This window comes from Apodemus sylvaticus, chromosome 11, assembly GCF_947179515.1.
Source record: "Apodemus sylvaticus chromosome 11, mApoSyl1.1, whole genome shotgun sequence".
Taxonomy (NCBI): Eukaryota; Metazoa; Chordata; class Mammalia; order Rodentia; family Muridae; genus Apodemus; species Apodemus sylvaticus.
Window position 1 is genome coordinate 106,229,985 of NC_067482.1, and position 22,082 is coordinate 106,252,066.

Here is a 22,082-nt window from a genome sequence, read left to right on the forward strand (position 1 = left end):
GAGTTCTTTCACCTGCCTTTGGTCTAATAATTTTAAATTTTTTTCCTAGTTTACAGTCATACAGAAACTATAACTTTTTGACTAATATTTTCAATTTTGTTGTAGTAGAAGGCTTATTTGACAAAGAAGGAATCTAGGATATATTTCATTTACCAGTCAGTTTGTTTAAAAGTAAACATTTGGGGCCAGCAAGATGGCTCCATATGTAAAGAGTAAAGACACTTGCCACTGAGCCTAACTTCAATTCCTGACCTGAATTTGATCACTTATGGATGGAAAGAATAACTCCCAATGCTGTCCTCTGAACTCTACACACAGCATGGCACCTGTGCACACATACTGCTAAATAAATTAATGTAATAAATAGAGATATAAATAAACAAATTAAACATTTGCCAAGTGTTATGGTACACACTGGTAATCCCAGCATTTAGGAGGTAGAAACAGAAGGAAGGATGAGAAATTCAACATCATCCTTAGCATCATTCAAGGGCAGACTAGGCTAAATAAAAGTTTTGTCATCCCTTCCTCCCATGACAATAAAAGGTCAATACTTAAATATAGGTCATTTATGGGCTATGTTAATACATTTGCCTGGACTCTGCAAATATTAGGGAGGTAGCAGATCCTGGGTTGTATGAAGTCCCATTCACAGCAGGAGCTAAACAAATTTCAGGGTGTGGTGGTCACCTAGTGACCACAGCTGGATGTTGTCTTCATTCTACTGGAGTTTCCTATTGCTCCTGCTTAGAACATTATTCTCACCAGACTCATCATGATATCTTGGAACCTAGGGCCAGGGCTGGAGGAGCAGGTAATGTGGTGGCAATTGAAATGAAACTCATCACATTGACCCTAAGGCAGTTACTGAATCACACTCATTACTTTTACTAGTTTTTCAGTTAGTTTTTGTGAGCCTTTCAGATAGATGATGCTATAAAATTCCAACAGTGACATACTGCCTCCTGCATTGTAACATTTACTGTTTATGTTGCATTTTATTACACTGAATCCGCAAGCCAGCTAAATGGCCGTGATGACGGGTGTCCATCTTGTTAGTAGCCTGTTTGGATTTCCTTTCAGCAGTTCAACACTAATTATGATGTTAATGTTCCTCATAATTTCCAAATGAAGTCTTTTGAAAGTCCGGTGGCCAGGTCCCAGGCTCTAGTGAGCTTGGGCATAGGCACTGCCACATAGACAAATAATAGTCCAAGAAAACGCAAAACCAGAAAGTGTGTGACCAAATTCCTTCTTTGTTCCTCTAAGCAAGAGGCAACCTAGGAGAGATGAGACTGAGAAAATATAGTGGCCAGAAATTTTACCATATGGTTTTTGTTTGTTTGTTTTTCTTATTTCTAAGTAAATGATAGAAGTTCAGTGAGCAAAGGGGATGAATATTATCAAAAGATGTTATATACAGTATACAATTGTCAAAGAATAAGTTTTTAATGAAAAAACTTATAGAAATCCCATAACTGATCATTGAGACTTTTGTTGTAGAATGACTGAGATTCTAAGGTTTATGACTAATGTTTTAATGCATTTTGCATGTTTAACTTACTGCACAGTTGAGCATGGTGGCACATATATGCAGACTCACCATTTAAGGAGGCTAAGGCAAGATAGATTCTTTGAGACTGGAGTTATGGACTACACAGTGAGTCTGAGGACAGTATGGACTACATAGCAAAACCCTGTCTCAAAGAAAACAATTTATTTCAGTTCTAAGAAACATTTCACATACTGTGTGCATCTTAATGGAGTGGACAACTGTCAGTACTGCTCAGGGAAAGACTATGAGTCATCAACAAATAAGATCAATAAGTTGATTAGACTGGCACATGATAAGTGTTCAATAAATATTTGATGAATTAATTGATCCAAAGATATATAGACCACTTTCCTCCTCATCCCCCATTTCCTTTAGCCCCAAAAACACTAGAGACTTTTATTATTTTAAAACTGATTGGATAACTCAATGGCTGGGCAAAGAAGAATTTGCTATCCTAATCTAAGCCTTTCCCATCCTTCTTTGTTTCTGCTTCTGGCAGAGGCTACATACTACTATAGGTGCCCCAAGAGACCAACATGTCTGCAGCTTCCTATCTGCTCCACAGCCTAGTCCAATTTTTCTCTCTCCTCCCCTCCTCTTCCTCCTGGGATCCAAAATTCCAGCCTTTTCTCTTCTCCCAGCAATTAGCTTCTGCTCTCTTTTTTGACATAAACAATAATTAGGGAACCAGAATTTAGTTATCAGCTCCTCCCCCTACACCTTCTATCCTGTGAGGACAGAATGATCCCATCCTCCACAGGACACAGCAGCAAGGCACCATATTGGAAGCTAAGATCAAGCACGCTAGAGCTTGTCAGAACCTGCTCTTATACTTCATAGCATCCCGAATGGTGAGAAAATACACTTCTTTACAGATGACTCCACTGTGGATATTTTTAAAAATTTTTATGGGTTGTTTTATTTATTTACATTTCAAATGTTATCCCCCCCTTCCCAGTTTCACCTCCATAAAGCCCCTATCTCCTTCCCCCTCCCCCTGACTCTATGAGAGTGCTCCCCCACCTGTCCACCCATTCCTGCCTCAGTGCCCACCATGGACGGGTATTTTATGTTACTATACCACAAATGGAGTCCAGCAATGAATCAAAGCACTTCAAAGAACAGAGATTTTGGTTTATGCATTGTTTAAGTGAATTACTTTGAGCTATCTGTTAATCAATGTCTGACTGATAAGTACCTATGAGAGAAGCTTTAATAACTCTCCTCTTGGTGATAAAAAAAAAAATTACCAGAGTAAGTCAAGAGATAGACTTTTGTGGAGCTTTCCTTCTGGTAGGAAACAGACAAGAGGCAATTAGAAAAAGAAAGAATTAAGGGAAATAACTGCTTGTGAAAATAGACTGAAGATGGTGGGCTAGGACACTAGTAGGGTTCTTTCTAGAGAATAACAAGTCTGAGCTAAGACCTGAATGAGAGACATCTGTGTGAATATGGGTGAAAATATTCCTGGTAAAGTCTCAAAGGGGTCTCCCCAAACATGGAGTGTTGCAGCACAAGACAGGGAAGGCAGAAGAGTACATATTTACACTCTTTAAAACCCACAGATTACTATGGTCAATCAGAATTGTTTCGAAAATTGGTGATAGCAATAGAAGGGCCATTAATAACTGCTTGGCCAGTCCAAAGAACAAAATCAGAAGGAAAGAAGGCTTTGAGAGAAAGATTTCCCTTGGATCATACTCCAGAAAGAAGCAACAATCATATAACAAATCTTTCCCAAGTCTTCATCTCTTTGTGTGTGCATGTATGTTTGTGTATATACAGATCTGTGTACAAATGCATAAACTTGTGTCTTCAAACATGGGAAGGCCAAAGAACACTTGGTCTTCCGTGGTCACTCTTCATTTTAGTTTTGAGGCAGGATCTCTTACTGAATCTTGAGCCTGCTAATTCCTCTACATAGAGTGACCAGAAAACCCTAGTCCTCCTCTCTCTGCCTCCCAATACTGGTTTTGCAGGTGTGCCTGACTGCACCCAGTTTTTTAATGTAAGTCCTGGGTATACAATCTCAGGCTGATATGGTGAGCACTTTACCAACTTAGCCATTTCCCTAGCCCCCAGCTTTCATCACTAAAGTCCCTCAGAAAACATATAACTGTGTACAAATCCATTAGGATAAGATGTAAAGCTGCCAACATGCAAGGCCCAGGAGCTAAAAACTTATAATATGGGCAATAAGAAATTAATGAAGTTCAGATTTTACTCCCCACCCCTTTCTACTCAAAATCATATTGTTCCTTCTCCAGGTATGGAAGCAAAGCCAATGGGTTTGTCTCTACACCCATTCCCTGCGATGGGTTACATGCACCTTCATGCAACATCAATCAGTGTGGTCAGTGATTTGAAGAGAAGTACTTTCAATGTGGAGTGTCACTTCCGTTGCTAAAATGTACCAGACTGCTCATGATCATCCTAAGATAAAAGCTTTGCCTAGAGCACCCAACTTCTGTGTGTAAGCTCTTTGAAAACATTTCCATAGAGATTTTTAATGGCCATGCATGGAGGGGATATAAATCTTTAAAACCAATATTCCAATTAGTATAAGGGAAAAAACTATATCTTAAAAAAAAGACAACAAGCCTTTCAAACAAGGAAAAAGAAGTGTAATTAGAAATGCATGAAGGACTAAAAGGCTGTTTTAAACTTGTTTCTCAAGAAACCAAAAATAGAACTGACAAGTACAACTTCCAAAAAAGCTAAGATCCACTTACTCTATTATTAAATTTTCAAGTTAAAAATTTTTAGAATCACTGATTTAAGGAGGGGGGAGCATTCTGTGGTTAACTGTTTTCAATGCTAATTCTTATGGAAGCTGATCTTTATGAGCAATTAGACTTAAGTAGGTGAACAGCACATTCAGCGACCATAACTATACTTTGATCCATGACATCTGGCCAATGTTACTATGATGACAAATAATAAAACAGGCAAAACATAACAGGCATAACATAATAGGCAAAAACCCTAATACTATTTTTAATGTATAAATTGAATGATGGGTAATAGGTATTCATTGTATTTTATAATTTATAGTATATATTTTTATAGATATGAAATGTTATAATTTTTTAAGAAAATATGCTCTCATGGAAATAAGTGGACAAATGGGTGATATCTCCCTGAAAGAAAACCTATTTCTTGGGAATAAAACCAGGATTCCCTTCAAGAAGCTATCCTGTGGGGAGGACAGAGTAGGTCCTTGATTAATATGGCCTGGTTTCCTGCTGTTCCCAAGGACACATCTGGAGTGTCTGTATTCTTCCTGTTGATGCTCACCAACTTGCAACATCAGTACCACCTCCTCTGTTAATCCAGCCTAACGTCACAGTCCAGGCTAGGTCCTGACATATGTATGACAAGAGCATGACATCTGGTGGATGTAAAATGAATGTAATGAAATGATTTGGGGGTATGGGGGGGGCACGTTCATGTCTGTTGTAATAAATCTCCAACCCCAATAAGCCTGTGTAAAGAACACACAACCCAATTATTATATTTATAAGCTGTCCACCTAGATTGGGAAGACCTACACTACACTAATCTATTCCACAGCTATGGCTCCCCTTGCTACTTGTGGCTTCTCTAAGCCATGTGGTTCTCTTCCACCTTCCTTCCACCTCTTCTTCCTCTGTCCTTCTTCCTCAGCCTCCTCACCCTTCTTCCATTCTTTAACACCTTTCCCTTCCACTGCCCAACCACAGGCTCTAGCCTTTATTTGACCAGTTAGAATGGGGAGAAGGTTCACATGAGATCACCTAGGTACATGGTCCACTCCTTCTTGGGGTAGCTCCTCTTGAGGAAATAGAATTAACATCAGAGTACAAATAGCACCAGGGCAATGAATAACAGTTCTGGGCAAAAAAACTTACTTAACCATCAGGAATAAAATGTTCCACTTAAGTCAGGATTTTCTACCATTCGCTATTCCCTATATATGTTTTATACACAAAAGTGTATGACTGCAAACTGAGCTTATGAAAGTATTTTTAAAATCCTTTTAGGGAATTTTATGATTTCTGTATCTGGTGATGAACAGATGTGAAGAGAGACTTATATGAACCTTTAGGAATATGAAATTAGCCTATAGGCCTCACAGGGGCCATTCACATCATTCTTCCATTGATAAGCTATAGACAGAGGCAATATGAAATTAACCAGGACAGATACTTCCTCTTAAGTTACTGTTACCAAGGCCTACAACATACAAGTCATCACACAGGAGGCAGCTCAAATACTGTTATGCATAGCCCTCCATATGCTCATTCTATCCTGAGAGAGTCAGCTGTACCAATGAATTCATTCTGGTGTTTCCATTTATAGTATTGAAAGGAACATAGTATTAAAAGGAATTTCATACAATTCCTCACAGCTGTGTCAAAGTGTGGATAATTTCAGGCTGTGGATAAGTACTGAGTCCTACAGTATGTTCCTCAGGTAGAGAAAGAGAATGTTGGAAAATCCTCATCCTGAGAGGCCCTTGGGTCTGAGGGTGTTCGATGCCCCAGTGTAGGGGAATGCCAGGGCGGGAAGATGGGAGTGGATGGGTGGGTGGGGGAGCACCCTCATAGAGGCATGGAGAGGCAGAAGGGGATAGGGGACTTCCGAAGGGATGACCAGGAAAGAGGGAAACATTTGGAATATAAACAAAGAAAATATCCAATAAGAAAGAAAGAAAGAAAGAAAGAAAGAAAGAAAGAAAGAAAGAAAGAAAGAAAGAAAGAAAGAAAGAAAGAAAGAGAAAGAAAGAAAGAAAGAAAGAAAGAAGGAAGGAAGGAAGGAAGGAAGGAAGGAAGGAAGGAAGGAAGGAAGGAAGGAAGGAAGGAAGGAAGGAGAGAAGAGAACAGAACAGAAGAGAAGAGAAGAGAAGAAAAGAAAAGAAGAGACAATCCCCCTCCTGCCTTTCCCTACATCCCAGGAGTCCCCAGGCTCAGTAAAGAGACAAGAATATAAAGCACATCACTCCTTCCTATGTCCACCCAATACTAACCATTCCTTCACAATTCCATCTATAGATATGTTTGTATAGAATGAGAATAGATGGGGTTGTTATGAATCTCAAGCATTTAATGATCCTCTGACCTTATGCTCCCAGGTACTGGGCTTACAGATGAGTGTTACCATGCCTAGCTTCCATTCCCTATTTGTTGAGTAACCACATCATATTCCCATCCCTGGAGATGTCATGGTCTAGCTCAACCACACCATACTCCCAACCCTGGAGATGTCATAGTCTAGCTGGACCATGTCATACTCCCAGCCCTCAAGATGTCATAGTCTAGCTGGAGATATGAAAAAGCTTCTAACCTGAGATATTGGTTATTGTGGGATATATGCTGATCTACTATGTACTTTTGTGATAGAATTTGAAGACAAAACTTTTCCTTTGACCTATAATTGGTAACCATCTATCACTAAGTACTAGCAAATTCCCAAAGGAAGACCAAACCATATGAGCCAGGGTCTTCCTTGTGACATCTTGGAGGAATGGTCAGGAACTGTGTGCCTCTTTCCAGACTGTAGAGAAACAACAGTATTCCACAAGGGCCGACTTGAAAGTGCCATGCTCCTGGCGAACATGAAATTTTGCCTAATAATCAACACATAATCCTACAACTATAAAAACCTGAGGCTTGAGTTAGGGCTTAGTAAGTATTTCCATGCAAGCCTAAGGACTTAAATTCAGATCTCCAACACCTACATAAAAAGTCAGGACGGCAGCTTGTGTCTACGCCCTCCGGATTGAGGTGGACTTGGGCAGATGGCTGAAGTTTGCTGGACATCTGGCCCAGCAGCACTTGTAAGCTCCAGGTTCAATGACACTGTGCCCTCAAAAATAATGTAGAGAGTAACTTAGGAAAAGCCCCAGCGTTGACCTCTAGACTCAACATACATAGGCACACACATGAATATATGTACAATGTTCATAAATAAAGTAAGATAAATTTAAAAGGTTATTTTTCTTTTGCATTTATGTATTTATTTGCAGGTTTTGTATGTCTGTGTCTATATACAGATATTCACCTGTGCCCCGGCATCACAGTGCATATGTGGAGGTCAGAGGAAAACATATGAGAGTTGGTTCTCTATTTTTACCATGTGGGTGGGAACCAGGGACTAGAGGAATGCTCAGGGATGGCATGGAGCCAGAAAGGATGACCTTTGTTTTACATATCACAGTACAATTGTTACCTAGAGTCTCAAAATACTCTAGACTCAGCATTTTCTGACAAGCAATCATGTTTCAATTGTATCTGTTCTCTATAGACACTTCCATCTCAACTATCTTCCCACTGCAATTTTATAATTGCCTGAAGTATTTAAATGAAAGTACAGAAACTATCACATCACACCCAATACTTCAGGAGAAAGTTGTAAAAATGTAAAGCAAAATACATATAATTATGATACTATTTGCATACCTAGTAGGCTTAACACTAAGTCTTTAGTGTTCTTTAATACCCTGGCTATATTCAAATATCTCCAGTAGTCCTCTTGTGCCTCTTACAGCTATCTTACAGCTATCATGGCTCCTTGGCTACACCCCTGAAGGTAGGAGTAAGAAAATAAGAAACAATATGTGACCGGTCACTCCCTTGACTATGAAATAAAGTAGGTGGAGCCATGGCTTCACTGCCATCTGAATTAAGAATAGTCATCTCTGTAATGGGTTGAAAAAAGTTTGATTGGGGGCTATAACAGCCAAACCTTGTAACATAATAGTAATCTACATGGTATTAATTTTGGAGGCATAAATTATTCACATTTGTTTTTCTTTCTTTTCTTTTATTATTTTTTATCCCATATGCACTTTATTAACATTTCAAATGATTTCCCTTTTCCTGGATCCTCCCACCCCAAAAGTCCCATAAGCCCTCTTCCCTCCCCCTGTTCCCCAATCCACCCCTTCCCATTTCCCTGTCCTGGTATTCCCCTACACTGCTACTCTGAGCCTTACGAGAACCAGGGGCCTCTCCTTCCTTCATCTTGGTCATCATTTGATATGAGAAATGTTTCTTGGGTATTCCAAACTTCTGGGCTAATATCTGTTTATCAGTAACTGCATACCATGTGTGTTCTTTTGGGTCAGCTCACTCAGGATGGCATTCTCCAGTTCCATCCACTTTCCTAAGAATTTCATGAACTCATTGTTTTTAATTGCTGAGTAGTATTCCATTGTGTAAATATACCACATTTTCTGTATCCATTCCTCCATTACATGCTAGAGAATATTCTGGGTATATGCCCAGGAGTGGTATAGCAGGGTCCTCCCTTTGTATTATGCCTAGTTTTCTGAGGAACCACAAGACTGATTTCCAGAGTGGTTGTACCAGCTTGCAACCCCACCAGCAGTGGAAGAGATTTCCTCTTTATCTACAACCTCTCCAGTATCTCCTGTCTCCTGACTTTTTGATCTTAGCCATTCTGACTGGTGTGAGGTGAAATCTCAGGGTTCTTTTGATTTGCATTTCCCTGATGACTAAGAATGTTGAACATTTCTTTAGGTGCTTCTCAGCTATTCCATATTCCTCAAGTGAAAATTCTTTGTTTAGCTCTATACCCCATTTTTAATAGGGTTATTTGGCTCTCTGGAACCTACCTTCTTGAGTTCTTTGTATATCTTAGATATTAGGCCTCTGTGGAATGTAGGGTTGTTAAAGATCTTTTCCCATTCTGTTGCTTTCCATGTTGTCCTTTTGACAATGTCCTTTGCCCTAAAGAAACTTTGTAATTTTATGAGGTCCCATTTGTCAATTCTTGATCTTAGAGCATAAGCTATTGGTGTTCTGTTCAGGAAAATTTCCCAGGTACCCATATAATCAAGTCTCTTCCCCAGTTCCTTTTTTATTAGTTTCAGTGTGTCTGGTTTTTATATGGAGGTCCTTGATCCACTTGGACTTGAGCTTTGTACAAGGAGATAAGAATGGATCAATTTAAATTCTTCTGCATGCTGACCTCTAGTTAAAGCAGCACCATTTGTTGAAAAGGCTATCTCCTTTCACTGGATGGATGTAGCTCCATTGTCAAAGATCAAGTGACCATAGGTGTATGGGTTCATTTTTGGGTCTTCAATCCAATTCCATTGATCTACCTGCCTGTCACTGTACCAATAGCATGCAGTTTTTAACACTATTGCTCTGTAGTAAGTACTGTTTGAGGTTGGAGATACTGATTCCCCCTGACTGTCTTTTACTGTTGAGAATAGTTTTATCTATTCTTGGTTTTTTGTTATTCCAGATGAATTTGTGAATTGCTCTTTCTAACTCTATGAAGAATTGAGTTGGGATTTTTTATGGGGATTGAATTAAATCTGTATATTGCTTTTGGCAAGATGGTCATTTTTACTATGTTAATCCTCCCATTCCAAGAGCATGGAAAATTTTTCCATCTTCTAAGGTCTTCTTCGATTTCTTTCTTCAGAGGATTGAAGTTCCTGTCATACAGATCCTTCACTTAATTGGTCAGAGTCACACCAAGATACCTTATATTGTTTGTCACTATTGTGAAGGGTGTTGTTTCCCTAATTTCTTTCTCAGCCTGCTTATCCTTTGAGTATAGGAAGGCTACCAATTTGCTTGAGTTAATTTTATATCCAGCCACTTTGCTGAAGTTGTTTATCAGCTGTAGGAGTTCTATGGTGGAGTTTTTTGGGTCACTTAGGTAGACTATCATATCATCTGCAAATAATGATAATTTGACTTCTTCCTTTCCAATTTGTATCCCTTTGAACTCCTTTTGTTGTCTAATTGCTCTAGCTATAACTTCAAGTACTATATTGAATAAATATGGAGAGAGAGGGCAGACTTGTCTAGTCCCTGATTTTAGTGGGATTGCTTCAAGTTTCTCTCCATTTAATTTGATGTTAGCTACTGGTTTGCTGTATATTTCTTTTTTTATTGTTAGATATGGGCCTTGAATTCCTGTTCTTTGAAAGACCTTTAATATGAAAGGATGCTGAATTTTGTCAAATACTTTTTGTTTTTTTTTTCTTTGAGTTTGTTTATGTAGTGGATTACATTGATGGATTTCAATATATATTGAACCATCCCTGCATCCCTGGGATGAAGTCTACTTGATCGTGGTGGATGATCATTTTGATGTGTTCTTGGATTTGTTTGGCAAGAATTTTATTGAGTATTTTTGCACCGATATTCATAAGGGAAATTGGTCTAGAGTTCTCTTTCTTTGTTGGATCTTTGTGTGGCTTTGGTATCAGTGAAATTGTGGCTTCATAGAATGAGTAGGGTAGTGTTCCTTTTGTTTCTATTTTGTGGGATAGTTGAAGAGTATTGCTGTTAGATCTTCTTTAAAGGTCTGATGGAATTCTGCACTAAAACCATCTGGTCCTGTGCTTTTTTTTGGCTGGGAGATTGTCAATGACCATTTCTATTTCTTTAGGTGTTATTCAACCATTTCGATGGTCTAGCTGATACTGATTAAACTTTGGTAGTTGGTATCTGTGTAAAAAATTGTCCATTTCATTTATATTTTGAAGTTGTGTTGAGTATAGGCTTTTGTAGTAGGATGTGATAATTTTTCTAATTTGCCTGGTTTCTGTTGTTATTTCTCTGTTTTCTTTTCTGTATTTGAAAAGATTTATTTTTATTTAAAATTAAAGATTTACATGGAAAATATTTCAGATAAACACATTAAAAGTGACAATTTTCATAAAAATTAAAGAATAAAGTGGTAGGCATGTAAAACATTGCTAAATTAATTGAAATATGGGATAGAAACTTTGTATGATAGAATTGAAGATTTATGTCAAAAATATTGCTGATAAAATTGTAGAAAATGGTCCCTGCCACCATCTTCACTCCCAGTCAGACAGGATAAGTGGCCCCAAGTACCGAGATATCCCAAGTTTAAGATCTCTGGGGAGGCAGACCAACGAGCTGCAGGCTGCTGCCTGTGCCCAGGACCTGGGCAGACCGGTGGTTCATCTGTGTGCCAGGCAGGCATGGGTCCTGTGCCCTGCAGGGTGCCTGCAGGATCCCTGCTGCCATCTTCACTCCCTGACTGAGCAAACAGGAAGCACCAGGTTTGGTTTACAAAGACAACCTGAGTATAACATTGCTTGGGGCAGGACACACTAGGGCTCCAACAGCACCAAGAGGAGGGCAACATATCAGCAATCTGTGCCAGGGGAAACCCAGTCATCAAGTGGTATGGAAATAGCCTTACGGGATCACAGGAGGTTCAAACTCCAGCCAGTGACAATAGAAACAACTAATGCCAGAGGTAACCAGATGTAAAAAGGCAAACGTAGGTACATTACTAATAGAAATCAAGGCAATATGGCAGCATCTGAACCCAATTCTCTGACAACAGCAAGTCCTGGATACCTGAACACACCAGAAAAACAAGAGATGGATTTAAAATCACTGGTCATGATGTTGTTAGAGGAACACAAGAAGGTCATAAATAAATCTCTTAAAGAAATACAGGAGAGAATGGATCAAAAGTTAGAAGGGAAACACAAAAATCATTTAAAGAAATTCAGGAGAATATGGGTCAAAAGATAGAAACCAAAAGGAGGAAATGCAAAAAATCACTTAAAGAAATACAGGAGAAGTTGGGTCAATAGGCAGAAGTCATGAAAGAGGAAACACAAAAATCTCTTAAAGAATTACAGGAAAACACAAACAAGCAAGTGAAGGAACTGAGCAAAACCATCCAGGATCTAAAACCAGAAGTAGAAACAACTAAGAAATCACAAAGGGAGACAACCTTGGGAAGAAATCAGGGGCCATAGATGAAAATATCAACAATAGAATACAAGAGATATAAGAAAGAATCTCAGATGCCGAAGATACCATAGAAACCATGGACTTAACAGTCAAAGAAAATGCAAAATGCAAACAGCTTGTAACCTAAAACATCCAGGAAATCCAGGACACAATGAGAAGACCAAACCTAAAGATTATAGGCATTGATGAGAGTGAAGATTTACAAGTTAAAGGGCCAGCAAATATCTTCAACAAAATTATGGAAGAAAGCATCCCTAACCTAAAGAGAGAGATGCCCATGAATATACAAGAAGCCTACAGAACTCCAAACAGACTGGACCAGAATAGAAATACCTCCTGTCACATAATAATCAAAACCCAAATGTACTAAACAAAGAAAGAATATTAAAGGCAGTAAGAGAAAAAGGCTAAGTAGCATATAAAGGAAGACCTATAAGAATTACACCAGACTTCTCACCAGAGACCATGAAAGCTAGAAGATCATGTGTAGATATCATGCAGACTCTAAAAGAACACAAATGTCAGCTAAGGCTACTATACCCAGCAAAACTCTCAATCACCATAGATGGAGAAACCAAGATATTCCATGACAAATTTACCCAATATCTTTCTACAAACCCAGCCCTACAAAGGATAATGGGGGAAAAACACCAATAAATGGAGGGAAACTATACCCTGGAAAAAGCAAGATGGTAACCTTCTTTCATCAAACCCAAAAGAAGATAACCACTCAAATATAAAAATAACATCAAAAATGACAGGAAGTAATAATCACTATTCCTTAATATCTCTTAACATCAATGGACTCAATGCCCCAATAAAAAGACATAGACTAACAGACTGGATATATAAACAGGACCCTACATTTTGTTGTTTACAGGAAATACACCTCAGTGTCAAAGACAAACACTACATTAGAGTAAAAGGCTGGAAGACAATTTTACAAGCAAATGGTCTCAGGAAACAAGCTGGAGTAGCCATTCTAATATCAGATAAAATTGACTTTCAACCTAAGTCATCAAAAGAGACTTGGAAGGACGTATCTTGCTGGCCAAAGGAAAAATACACCAAGAAGAACTCTCATTTCTGAACATATATGCTCCAAATGCAAGGGCAACCTCATTTGTAAAAGAAACTTTACTAAAGCTCAAAGCACACATTGCACCTAACACAATAATTATGGGTGACTTCAACACTCCACTCTCCTCAGTGGACCGATCAGGAAAACAGAAACTCAACAGGGACACAGTAAAACTAATTGAAGCTTTGGACCAATAGGATTTAACAGATATTTATAGAACATTTCATCCTAAAGCAAAAAAATATACCTTTTTCTCAGCACCTCATGGTACCTTCTCCAAAATCAACCATATAATTGTTCTCAAGACAGACCTCAACAAATATAAGAAGGCTGAACTAGTCCCATGCCTCCTATCAAATCACTATGGAGTAAGAGTGGTCTTTAATAGCAATAAAAACAACAGAAAGCCCACATGCACATGGAGGTTGAACAATACTCTACTCAGTGATAACATGGTCAAAGAAGAAATAAAGAAAGAAAACAAAGACCTTTTAGAATTTAACGAAAATGAAAGCACAAAATACCCAGTCAGAATGGCTAAGTTTAAAAACTCAGGAGACAGTAGGTGTTGGCGAGGATGTGGAGAAAGAGGAACTCTCTTCCACTGCTGGTAGGATGGTAAGATGGTACAACCACTCTGGAAATCAGTCTGGCGGTTCCTCAGAAAACTGGGCATGACCCTTCTGGAGGACCCTGCTATACCTCTCCTGGGCATATACTCAGAGGAGTCCCTGGCATGCAATAAGAACACATGCTCCACTATGTTCATAGCAGCCTTATTTATAATAGCCAGAAGCTGGAAAAAACCCATATGTCCCTCAATGGAGGAATGGATACAGAAAATGTGGTATATTTACACAATGGAATACTATTCACCAATTAAAAACACTGATTTCATGAAAATTTTAGGCAAATGGTTAGAACTGGAACATATCATCCTAAGTGAGGTATTCCAATCACAAAAGAATACACATGAAATGCAATCACTGATAAGTGAATATTAATTATCCCAGAAGCTCTGAATACTCAAGACACATGTTTGAGAGTCTAGGGAGGGGTTTTTAGGTTGGTAAATGCAAGTTATGAAGGTTGGAGGACATGAAAAGCTTGAATGGTGATGGGAAAGGGAGTTGCCATATGGGGGAGGTAGGAGAATGTTTCAGATTTTTCCTTGTTGTGCTTCTGTTGTATTGAGACTTCACAGTTCAGAGCTTTGACATTAATCAATAGAGTTCTTGTAAGTTATTAGTCTAACTCTGATAAAACAGTACAGTAGACATCCTCTAACATAGTCACAAAATCAAGATTTTTTTTGTAAATTTTAAAATTTAAAAGTGAATTCACTTGAATCCACTTCTCATAGGTCAAAAGGATTCCAGATAAGTACTGTCAATCAACATCCTGTTTCTCTCCCCATCTGTCTATTCCTGAGGGTAGGATCTATTCCTCTTTCCCTGGTTCTGGGAGCACCCCACTCTGACTACTAGACTAAAAGTTTCAAATGTACAACCAAGAAAGTTTTTATCCTAAACTCCTTAACTTTATCTTCTGCCCTAACACACACACACACACACACACACACACACACAGAGAGAGAGAGAGAGAGAGAGAGAGAGAGAGAGAGAGAGAGAGAGAGAGAGAGAGAGAGACTTGTTCCAGCATCCTGCCAGGTCCAGGTGTTCCTTCAAAGTCTGCATACAGGACAGCTTCAAAAGCAGATAGACCCAGATGATACCACAACCTGAACAAGTTAAGCAGCCTGCTTTTCCCAGACTTGGCCAACATTCCAGCTTTTTGGACTCCCTCTCCAATAATGACACCCCAATGTCAGCATGAAGTAGTCACAGATGGTCACAGTGCCCCTTATTCATTATTATCAACAAAAGGCTGAGATGTTGGGATTCTGACCTGAGGGGAAAATGACTGAAGTGCACATTTTACATACCAGAGTGGACCTGGCCTCCAGGTTCTCCAAATATCCCTCAGTCCCATCCTGCCTGTTATAGGGCATAGCTGGCAAACTTCACCGTCCATGCTGAACTTTCCTAGGGATGGGCTTCCCTTCCCTTAGAAGCTCTTCCCTTTCTAATTAAGACATTTTCATCTCTTTCCCTCTCTTCATTTTCTCTCCTTGCAAGTGCATGCTCTTTTTCTCTTTTTCTTCCCCTCCCATGGCAACTTACCTGGCCTTCTTCCTTGAGACCATTGAACCTGCCTGGAAGCTGCTTCCCAGTAAATCTGCCTTTACATCCTCTAATCTGGTTTGAAGTGGCTTATTTCATCAGCCAAAAATAACTAAAGACAGACTAAGTGTCTTCAGCACATGGCAGGACTGATATAATTATCAACTCATAATAACTGTAGCTGCCTGCATAAGACCTACAAAATATCAACCTGTTCAACATTTTAGGATGGTGGGATATATTGTTATTGTTCAATTGCTGTGAAGAAACACTATGACCAAGGCAACTCTTATAAAAAGAAGCATTTAATTGGGGCCTGCTTACAGTTTCAGAGGATTAGTTCATTGTTATCATGGTGGGAAGCAGACAAGCATGACCCTGGAGAAATAGCTAAAAACTTTACATCCTGATCCAGAGGAAGAAGGCAGAGAGAGCCACAGGACCAACTAATGACATTCAAATATATGAGCCTATATGGGCTGTTCTCATTCAAACTACCACAAGAGAGGAGGGGCTCGTGAACTCCATCTGACTGACACTTGATGGCTTCAGGAGGAGGGAAAATTAGTTTTCTTTATACATTTGATAGGTTGACTATACTCCAGCAATGACCCTACCCCCATTAGTTTATGGGCTAATTATTTTAAGTCCCACAAATTGGACTTAGTGGTTTATATAAAAGAGTGCACAGAATGGGGAAGGGTGGATGAAATAATGGGTCTGAGCAGAGTAAAGTGAGGAGTCAGGGATACTGTGAACAAAGTATATTGTATATGTGGACAAATTTCTCAAAGGATTAAAAAATTGATAAAATATTTTAAAAATTTTAGACTGCCCTCAGGAGAGGAAATGAAGGCTCCACGGAGGTAGCAATGGAGCAGTAAATGCAGCCTCAGTATTGCTGGAAGAGTGTCCGGACAGCAATGGGAGGAATGGTGTCATCTGAGTGCTGTGGTGAGTTGTACTCTCTGCAATAAGTCAGGTTCAGGGGCTCTTACTCACTACTCCAATGTGGATTTGTAGTAATTTTAGAAAGATAATATGAAATACTGGCTAGTAATTATTGATAAAGTGTTTCCTGGATTTTCCGCCTAAAGGTTCATTAGTCTAGGGTCTAGGGTACACTGGCTTTAAGGTACAGCCAAAGATGAAGACTTACTGGGAGACCATTTCAAACAGCTGATTGTCCCTTGGTTAATTATCTACATGCATAATATTTTCTAGCTTCGTTCATTCTAAAGACTAATGCAGTAGCCTGTTATGTTTCTGCCTCCATTCTATTACTTCAACTCATCCTTCACATTAATGATTGTTCTTAGGGAGAAACCATTTTGATAGCCTCTTCCAGAGAAAAGCATTCTTGAATGAATCCTTTCAGCACAAGAACTGTTAATATTCCCAAGCCTAGCAGGTAGCATTTGCTTTTAATATCTTTAACCAATAAATCAAATTGTATATAATATGTTTCCATTTCCTATACTTACACATGGTTCATTCCTGGATGCCACTCCTCTCATATAGAGCACAGTCCTCCTTCCCTATACTTGAAAAATCTACTAAATCCTGAGCCAGATTCCATATCTTGAATATCTTCAACCTTTAGCTAATCTTCAGTCCATGGAGGTCACCATGACTCCTTACAATTTGTCAAAATTCTGGTAATTAATTTATAGTCAAGGACACCTGAGTGGACACAGGTTGTCTTGTCTAGGACACTAATCTCCTCAAAAATTAAATGACTTTGTCATTTTTTTATAATTAATTTCTAACACTGTGCATAATACTTTAAACAGCAAGAGCTCAATAAATAGTGAAAAGTCAATGCAGGATCTCAAACATTTATATAACTCCTCTTGTTGTCTGAAAGTATCTCCAAATCCTCAGGATCTTCTCTCTAGTTCATGATGCTATGAATTGCTTAGACTCTCTATTTTGATTGTGATATTTATGTGCTCCTTGCTGGTTAATAACAGACACAGATCTTCTCAAGCAACCTCTTGTTGTGGCAATTAGTAAGGGTGAGTCAGTTTAAAGCAGACAAGTGAACATTATATTCCAAAAAGTGTCTGGTCCTACTGTTAGCTTCCTGCTAAAAAGCTACATTTCCCAGAGTCCTTTGAAGCCATGCAAGACAAAGGAGGCTACATGCAACAAACATTTACTTCACCCCACCCATCATAAAGAGTAGCAGCCATTTTTTCTACTGGCAGTTGGATCAGCTTCCCACAACCTAGGGAATCCCCTTGCCATGAGAGGTCAGATGGTTCTTTTCTATCTTCTGGAACATCTGGAGCTCCAACAGGCAGCAACAAGCCTTATGGAACCTTTTAACTTCCTTACTATCCTTGCTAATGCTTGGGATCTGTTCTCTCAAGAGCACAGACACCCAATAAGCTCACTATATAAACTAAACAGCCACCAGTCTACCTGGGACCTCTGGCTTGTACGGCTCCTATCTCCATGAACAAAGTCACTAATGTAGATGAAGCCTCTAGCTCTGTGGGCTTTATTGGTGTTCTGTGTAAACCCAGGCTGGGACACTGGGTAGGTCTCTTACAGGCAATCATTTCTTTTCACTCTCTATGTCTGCCCTTCTCTCCTCTCACTTTCCTCTGTCATTCTAACACAGTCTGCTCTTTTAGGCAGGAGGCCATGTTCCATTCAACAATACCACACATGCAATACTGCCAAAATACAGGACAAGGTAACCCATGGAACCCAACGATGAGGCACCACAGTTTAGGTCTCATGGGCTCCTCTATTCTCATTTTGAAACTCACTTGGTTGAAAGCTGGGACTTTCCACCAGCTGTAAAAAGTGTTTTGTCTGGGAATTCTGGGAATTCTCTCCTCTGGACAGTGTGACAAAGCTTTCCATTGCCCCTGTCATCTCTTGACCTTACCTTCCAGATGTGTTTGGTCAATTCAAACTTGGTGAATGCTTCAAGAGGCTGGACTCTTACCCCTGTTTTACTTTGGTCCTGAACCCATCATATTTTATAAAATATGTGTAAAATATGCAGACAGGGTTGTCTGTCTGCATCTTCAGTTACTAGTTGTTCATATGGGCATCACTGAGTTCAGTCTTATAGGGATTAAAGTGTTTTCTGGATATGGATAGCATCAGAAAGTGACTATAATGTCTTCTGGGTATGGATATCAGGAAGTGATTAAAAAAATCTTCTAGAGATGGATAATAACAGAAAATTGTCACATGGTGTTCTAGTAAACTGGAATCTGGCTCTGGACACGGATTAGGCTTGCCCACCTTAGATCTAAGACATTTTGTCTAAAAGTTTCCTCTAAGTCCCCTATCCTGGCTCTGGATGGATTCTCTTGCCTAGAGGAGGATTTTAAAGTCTTCACATACATTCTAAATTTCTAAAACAACTGAGAAAGTTTTCCATGTCCTTGGTGTCTCCTGAACTAACATATGAGGATGTTGTAAACAGGAAACCCTTGTACCTAAGCCTTCCACCAGCTCATATGTGCTGTCCATGCTAGTTCAATTGGCCTTTCCCTTTACACTGGCATTCAGTTCTTCCTCTTAGCAAAGGTCGATAAGAGAACCACCCATGTTCACTGATGAAGAGGCTGCCAGATCATCAAATGCGTAGCTTTGGAAAGTTACTCAGACTATCTGAGTGATGACTTCTGAACTTTGCTAGACAATCCTATAAAAATGACTCAAATAAGATTCTATTTCTTTTTTAAATTGTCATTCAGAAACTGAATTTAACTGACTTCCTTTACAAACTTTCCAGGTTCTTGTTCCTTCTGCAAGAGTCTAATATATATATAAATTATCTTTACCTTATCCTTCTACAGAACGCTGGTACAGGGTCCAGCCAGATATACAATTGCATTTAACCTTATGTTACCTTTATATTTAACCTTTTATTAACTTATCTAATCACGATGTAAACATTTCCCTCATTAACTTTGTCTCCTAATGTTTCCCATAAAGTTGTATAACTATTACTTCCTGGCTCATGTCCTGAGTCATCTATTAAGTTTTGTTGTGGCCTTGTGGATGACTCTCTTTTGAGGTACTCTAACTGTTGCCCCTTCTGCATAGCCCATTTGCCAGCTTGAAGCAGTTACAGTGAGCTTGGTATCCCCAAATCACTGAAAGCAGTTTGGGTAACCCTGAAAGGGGAACTTATGAACCATGAGCCACTCAATTCACCTCTCTTCTTGCCCTTTTGGGTATTGTTTTTAGGACTTAGAACTAAGACACGTAGACTAAAGCCTCCTTTGCATCAGTTAACCTTTCTGCCTCATCGACTCTCAAAAAAATCTTGGTTAAACATCCTTAACAGATCAGCTTAACATCCTTCAGAAGTAACTCCATTTTTGTTTTCCAGCTGCAGTACTCTGACTGGATATAAGTACCATTATGGATGGAATTTGTGCTGGCCTCCAAGAACAATGCTGCTTCCACACCAACAAATGCAAGGTGCTCTAAGATGGAGTCTCAAACACAGGAACCAGATAAAATTTCAACCAAAAGTGTCCTAATGTACATGTATCTGGCCCCTCCTTCTTGGCTTCTCCCTGGCTTACTTCATTCTGCTTAACTGTCCTTATATTTATGTTCTCACATTATATGGCTCTCACATATAATACCTCCATTTATTCCACTTTTTCCTGTTACATCTACAAAAGGGCCTTCTACATACTGTTGAGAAACTGGCTACAAAGAAACTTCATCCTTTTCACCCCAGACCAAACACAATTCTTTATAATAGTCTTTTTTTTTCTGTTCCTTTTCTTTCATGTTATGTAGTTCCCTGTGACTACTGTTAACTCATTTTGATACAGCAGTCCTGACCAGTCATTGTCACCCAGAATCAACTCTACCACCACTTCATTTTACTGGTTCACTCCATCTTTCCCATTCTACCCCCCTCCACCTTTCTGGGCAATCTCTCAGTTTTAATTGGTAACCAAATCATCTGCTTATAACTCTCTAATGATTATTTTTTAAAATGCTCCAAAAAAGTAGGACAGGAACTGATCAAGATTCCTCAGTTAAGTGGACAGACGACCCCTGTGAGGGCTAAAGTTGTGGTTTAAGTTTTAATTATTGTGCTTAAAAAAGAGTTGTAATCAAAATGCTTCTAACTTGAAAGCTACACTTGCCAAAGGACAAATAACTTCCTGGAATGCTTGGGGTTGTTCATGTAAGATAACAAGCCATTTGCTTTCCTTCAATAAACAAGGTTGGTTGACCCAATTGTGCAGAATGTGCTTGATCACACATAGGTAGGAGGTAGTAGACAGAAAGTATGTTAGGATGTATGCTTGCCCTGATTGGTAAAAGGCAGGAAGTATATAACCTTTTTAATTTTGCCTTTATAATCACACAAACCTTTCATGGATTAAAAAATAATTATTTTGTAGTAAGTATATTGAAATATGCTTTAAGAGTTTGGAAAATAGAGAAATCTTTTTAAAATTTGTATGTTCCCATTATTATACTATAAATTTATATACACACATACATATATGTATACATACACATATGCATACACATACATATATGGCAAGATGGTACACATAGCCCCTAGAAAGCTAAAACAGGAAAATCAGGAACTCAAGGCCAACCTAAGACACACAGCAAGACCCTGTCTCAAAACACTACATGAACAACAACAAAAATTGTACAAAAATAAAAAAGTAATAACTATTAAGTTTTGTTTTGTCTTATTTTTTAAGACAGTGCATCTGTATCCCAGGCTGGCCTCAAACTCATAAGAATCCTGTTTCAGCCCCCAAGGATTTTAGGTGTGAACTACGACACCTAACTCACAGTAACAGGTTTTAGGAAACTGAAAGTAGGAATGTAGTTCAAGTGGCAGAATGTATTCTTACATGAAGTCCTGGGTTTCATCTCTAAACAACAAAAAAATATATATTAATAATTTGGTAGTAATTAGCGTATAATTGAGAAAACTTTTTTGTTTGTTTGTTTGGTTTGGTTTTTCCAAGATAGGGTTTCTTTGTATAGCCCTGGCTGTGCTAAAACTCACTGTGTAGACTAGGCTGGCCTCGAACTCAGAAATCTACCTGCCTCTGCCTCCCAAGTGGTGGGATTAAAGGTATGTACCAGCAAAATTAAACAAGAAGGTTTCCTTCAATAAGAAGCTATGGTATACACAAGGAAGGGCATAGTATTCAGCAATTAAAAGTAAGATGACTATCAAGCCATAAAAAAATATGAAGGACTCTTAAGGTTTTCTGATTACTGGCTCAAGGATATGTTGATTTGGGGGAAAGGTTTTGTCTTTGTGCTTTTGGAAAAGGTGATTAAGGTATTTACACCTTCCAGAATTATATGGATCAGATATGATGAAGGGAGACCTTCAGAGGACTAGATTCCAGAGAATCAAACAAATATATATATATATATATCTTGGTGATACTAAAATTTTGTTTTGAGATTCATATATTACAGAATATACAGCCTTGGTGAATTTCCTCTTCAGACAT

At 38.8% G+C, this 22,082-nt stretch overlaps 1 protein-coding gene across 1 annotated transcript in view; it reads right to left on the reverse strand.

The window, feature by feature from the left end:
• The window catches only part of Acyp2 (acylphosphatase 2), a 170,669-nt gene that overhangs the window by 113,166 nt on the left and 35,421 nt on the right, over positions 1–22,082 (reverse strand). The window lies entirely within an intron of this gene.